Source organism: Bolinopsis microptera, chromosome 6 (assembly GCF_026151205.1).
Source record: "Bolinopsis microptera isolate Bmic1 chromosome 6, MBARI_Bmic_1.0, whole genome shotgun sequence".
NCBI classification, from domain to species: Eukaryota; Metazoa; Ctenophora; class Tentaculata; order Lobata; family Bolinopsidae; genus Bolinopsis; species Bolinopsis microptera.
In genome coordinates, this window is record NC_087077.1 from 8,114,971 (window position 1) to 8,121,120 (window position 6,150).

General features: G+C 35.8%; 1 protein-coding gene across 1 annotated transcript in view; it reads left to right on the forward strand.

The window, feature by feature from the left end:
• Window positions 1-6,150, forward strand: part of LOC134816912 (mucin-2-like) — a 765,431-nt gene that overhangs the window by 18,685 nt on the left and 740,596 nt on the right. The window lies entirely within an intron of this gene.

The following is a 6,150-nucleotide window of genomic DNA, read 5'->3' on the forward strand; positions in this document are numbered from 1 at the left end:
ATATGCCGTTGACGTGTGCCACAAAGCAGTGAATGACGCTTTTAAAATATTCTCCCTGGGTAAAAGACCCTATCATCAGCTGTTTAGTGACGTGTGTCAGGTAACTGCTTTATAACCATGGTAACCATGGTAACCATGTTACATGTATTTTGTACAACTCCTTTACAATATTAGCTATACTGTATTCATTATAATTGAATGACGCTGAAAGAAAAATACAAGTCAGCGTTTTCATGCTTCCATGACTACTTTTAATTGTAATTATATTCATTATAATATCATAATACTTTAGTGAATAATGTTTGTCTAATGTTCAGCCCGGTTACGTTTTCTAATTAATTGTATTTCCTAATTAATTTTAATGCTGGATAGTGTGCCTAATCACCTAATCACATTTATCTCAGGATATAAATGCGCAGTTAGATACACTTAACCTGCTAATACAACCTCTCCTTGAAGCTGCTCCTAAATATGACTTTGAGGTATTTTCACGTTCTCCACTTAGTCTTATCTTGATTTAAATGTTGTAGTGAAAGCCTGCATTTATCATTCAGAGCTGAGGGCGATGATTACAAGTTTCTCCATTTTAATTTTCTACTCCTAATTTTCTAATTACTCAATTACTTTTAACCATCACGTGCCAGGGAGTAGAAGGGAATGGTATAAGAAGCGTGTTAGGAGTGGTTGATAGTATCCTCAAAGAACTGATCTCCCATCTCCAATACTGTAGTGATAAACACAACTCATTCTTCTTTAATGGGTAAAAATATTATACTTTTAACCATCAAATTTATGAAAAGTAAACATAGACGATAACCACAACAATGCTATAGCCCCCCCCCTATAGCCCCCCTCCTGCCATGCCTGTCGCCCAATTTAAGCTCACACAATTTCATATTCTCTTACAGGACAAATTGTGCGGCAAAGTTGGCTCGATTCTGTGCACTTCTTTCAAGACTCGGCAAACTGCTCGACATAGCCACACTCATGCACCAACATCTGGGGTGAGTACTAATTAAGTTAATAACATCTGGGGTGAGTACTAATTAAGTTAATAACATCTGGGATGAGTACTAATTAAAGATTCTGATGATTTTCCGTTTATCTCGGCTTTCTTTGGGAATAGAACGTTGAGTACCTCAATCATATCTTGCGCCATCCTCAGTGAGCTTGTAAGATGGTCATTCAAGAAAAATTCAGTCAAAACAGTGAAATTTGGGTCAAAGGGATGGCAGAAAAGCTTCTCTTTAAAAATCTTCCAAAATCTCTTTTTATATTCTGATGATTTTCAGGATATCTAAGCTTTAATTTGGGAATAGAACTTTGAGTACCTCAATTGCGTCTCGTGTCATCCTCAGTGACCTTGTAAGATGGTCATTCAAGAAAAATTCAGTCAAAACAGTGAAATTTGGGTCGTGGAAAGCTGAAATATGAAAATGTCCTACCGGTAGGACATATTCAAAATCTTCATTGCATCAAAGTTTTCTCCGGATATACTGCTTCCAATAGCTTGATGACGACTTGTGTCACTCTCACCGACCTCACTGATTGGTCAATGGTCATTGGTCAAAAATTCAGTCAAAACCGCGAAATGTCGGTCAAGGGGATGGCAGAAAAGCTTCTCTTCAAAAATCTTCCAAAATCTCTTTTTATATTCTGATGATTTTCAGTGTATCTAAGCTTTCTTTAGAAGTTTATGTGGAATTAAGGCGGCATTAAATTCACGTTGACTTTTACGATTAACTTGGAAGGGTGTTATATACTTATTATTATACTTATGATTGATGATTAACCATATTATATATTTAGGGGTTTATGACGTAAATCAACCGGACTTTTACTGAATCTTACAAAAACAGCTAATTTAAAATTGATTATCACACAACTCTTAATAAGTTGCTCCAAAGTAACCCAATAAGGACTAGCCTAGTGAGATGATAATAAATCTACTATTAGATAAACTGAGAGTATATAATGTAATTAACCATATATTTGAACTGCTTTCAAGTCTTATATATTTGTAAGTGTGAAGTGTTAGATGCGTCAAACTTAAAAATTAAAAGAACATTAAAAATGAATATCAAAACTCTAATAAGTAGTCACTAGTCTTATTATTGAGCAATTAATTGCTGTCCCAAAGTGCCTGTAAGGATCATAATAAAACAGGCTTCTCCCAATAATCACACTTACATAATAATAATAAGAAGGAAATACCTACAAAGAAGCAATAACATGATTTAACCAAAGATTGGAACAAACCTGCTTATTGCTTAACACTACCAGACTGCAGCTGGATTGACAATGATTAAAATGTAAACATTTGTAAAATGCATTTTAGCTAACTCAAAACACGGCGCGGCGTGGGACCAAAATGACAATGCCCGCCCCCGGCCCTGCCCACCCTCCCCCCTCCCTTTTGGGTTCTAGTATGATAAACAATAAAGTATAAACATGACTCTGTAACTCGTGTCCCATACCTTTGGGCTCCAGAATGTGGGTCCCACCCTAGCTCTAAATTTCTACTACTACCTCTGTTCTTGCTTATATTTCTAACCTTTTTCAGAACCGTCACCTTCATAAAAAACTTTATCACTCTCATAAAAACTAGGAAACGTGGCACAGAAAGTGAATTTAACATCAATAAACTTTCAAGCTGGAGTTTCTTCATTTCTGGAGGTCTTCTTTTCCATAACATGTCTCCCCGTATCGTAACCTTAGGAAGAAATATTTCGTTAGCAATTATTAAATCATTTGTTAATTTATCAAAACAATGTTAAAAATTCGATTTAATTTTCCGCTATGGCGAGATTGAAAGTAAAGCTCTGTTTGTTCACCTGCAGCTGATAGCTTGGTTGATAAAGGTTGCAAGGGTGCTGGTTCAACACGCATGACTTTCGAGAGGAGGAATTTGCGGAAACTTTTAACAGTAAGAGTGTAGATAAAGAAATTAGAGGTGATGTTTACAGTCAGCAGGAAGTAGCTTATTCTAGCGTAACGGACATCAAACCATTCCGGCTGATCTTCGTCGATAAGGCAGACGATTTTATAAACGATGTAGGGTAAAATGGAGATGCAGTAAACAACGGAGGTGAGGGTCACAGTCAGGGCCCCTTGCCATGGAACACTTCCTCTTGCTTGTTTTGCAGATTTCACCGCTCCAGTTAGATACCTCAAAGTAGGCACTGTAGCTCCAACTATAACTATAATAGGGACAACCGGACAGATAAAGTATAGTATTGGCATTATCTGTTTCCATGCAGGAGCAGTGAACCCATACTCACATACATAGAATCTGTAGTCAAAGTAAACATCATCCTTGTCTACTACGAGAAAGAGGAGTGCTACAGAGAGGGAAAATAACCAAAAGATACTGCAGACGGGGAAACTTTAGTTTGAAATCCATGTGGAGGGGGGAAATGGTAGAGGAGCTTGGGTAGTGACATTGAATGGGCAAACAAGCGGGAAACAAGGGTAACAAAAAAACCCTAGTAGCAAGCACCCCCCCAGGACCCGGAAATGCTACCAAATGGAAAAGCTTTATAGGGGCCCCCAAAAAAGCGCTAGCTAATCTGATACTGCTATTTGCGGGGGATCACTGTCACTATATTTTTGTTTTTGAAAGCGTTTTTTTCGGAAAGCTTAGGAAGAAAAAACCTCCAAATTTAAGGGAGTTAAAGGGTCCCAAATTAGAATATTGAAATAACAATCCCCACTTGTTGTTATCCCAAATTTTAACGTACGAAGTGATCCGCGAAATATTGGTCAAATCTTGCCCTTAGGTGTAAACAGGTTAGATGCAAGACAACGGGAAAACTTTTGCAGGGTGCAAAAATTTTTACCGGCTATGGAGCACGAGTAGGGGAAAAACCACTAATTCAAGAAGCAGCAATTTGACCAAAAATAACCTAAACAGATCCTCAATAAACTGACTTTAAGTTTAAAATTCGTTTTAAAGCGGAAAAAACAAGCCAATTTGGGCTTTGCCCTTGATTTAAAAAAAAAAAATTGATATCAAAAACAAAAATACAACCCGACCTGATCCAAACCCCTCTTGTATTTGCCTGAAAAACAGCTGTGGGCCCCTTTTCCATGGTACATTAGTTTTAAACAGTTTAGTATAACCCTCTCCCCCTAGATAAGGATTGTTATTGGGGACTTAAAAAACAAAGCTGTTTTTTGCTGTATAATTGAAATTTAAAGAGGAGAGAGAGGGAGGGAGAGCTGAATCCAAAGTTTAGCTTAATACAAAAAAAAAAACAAGCCCTCCTTATCGAGAAAAAATTTTTTAACAATGGGCACTTTAAAGTAAAAATTAAAAAATCCAAACAGATTACTTTTTTTTTAAAAAAATTTAAAAAATTAAAAATTTAATAATACGTCAGTCAAAAAAGGGCACAAATTAAGAAATTTTTTTCCTTTCATTTTGTTTACTCTTAATTTTCTGTAATTAATAATAAATTTGTTGCGATGATAATTTTAAAAAACCGGCTGGCTTCAGAAAGCACAGATATCAGCCCCCAAGGGTTTTGGGCATTCTTTGGGGATTTTCCGAAAAAAAAGTACAAAAACACATTATGGCCCCCATCAAATGGGCCACTACAAAAAGAATGACAAAAAAGTTTAAGTTCCCCTTTTGATGATATTAGGGAGAGTAAAATTTAAAATTTTTAAATGTTGCAGAACAAGTGTAAACAATTGTTTGGAGCTGCAAAAAAGGGTTTGAAATCATTTTAAGGAATAATATGAGAGAGAACGCAATTTTTTGGGCGATTTTATATGGGGAAAAAAGGGGGTCTAAGTAAATTATTAAAAAAAATGAAAAAATTTGGGGAGGCCACCAAAAACAAAATTTTTTAAACTTACGGGATTCAATTTGTCCTTTTTCATTTAAATCTGTTAGATTTCCACTCCCATTTACAAAATTTTAATTCAAAAAACGACAATTAACCATAAACCCCCTCCGAGGTAAAGGATACCCCCAAAGTTTCTAACCCAGGGGGCCCGTGATGAAGAGTTTGGGGGGATACCCTGAGGCTTCTACGGCATTGGTGGGTTACACTACACCCTTCACGGAAGAAAAAGGATAAAAAATTTTATCTTTAAAATTATAAAAATATTATCATTCAAACACCCCAAATAAAAAAAACCAAAAGTATGGTATTCCGCTTTTTGTGTGTGTGCGAGTGATGATGCCCAGTTCATCGAGGACAATAAAGGTGTTCATCTACAAAATTAAGATTGTTGTTATGAACGGGACAAGGAAAAACAACCAAAACGCCCGTCAGGGAAAATATTTTTAACTTTCGGTGATCATCTCCCATCCTCACTACTCTTTCTAAACCACCCCACAAATGCCAATAAGGGGTTTCTACACCAAACAAGCACCCTTGTAGTTACTACTACCAATCAACTTAAAATTCGTGCTGAAACACCTTTAAAAATTCTTCAAAAAAAAAAAGTTATATCAGTGCAGTGTTTCCCCAAGTTTTAAGGGGCTCCATTACCGGGGAAACCAGTTACCGGTTTCCCCATTACCATTTACCAGGTTACCGGGGTTACAAGGTTTTACCAGGTTACCAGGTTACCATTTAATAGTAAAAGTAATTGGGCCCCCTGACAATCAGGAGACAAGAAACTTTTTCCCTATACAGTATATACTCTAAGGGAAGTAGCTAAGAAACTATTTAATAGTAAGTATAACCAAAAAAAAAAATTAAACAATTATTTAAAAAAAAACAAAAACCAAGGGATAGCTAAAAAATTATATGTAAAAACAGAATATACAACAAATTGGCATCTATTTTTAAGGTTCAAAAATTTTTAATTCTAAAAATAAAACCCAACCAGGTATAGTGTGGCCTTTCCAGCACTGAATTGGTTACAAAACAAGACCAACCTCTGGGACGCCCAACTTGTTGGGGAGGACTGCAGTTCTTTAGTGAGCTAAGAAAGTAATAAATTAAATTTTTAAATTTCTGAAAACAAATGTTTAATATGATTTTTTTAAAAATGGCAGTTACTATTTCCCCCACTTTTTAAAAATCACGGCCCGAAAAAAAATTTTTTTTGAAATAAAAATTGCATTTTATAACAAACATGAAATAAAAAGTAAGTATTAATTAATGCTAAATGTGTAGTTTTCGGGTTTTC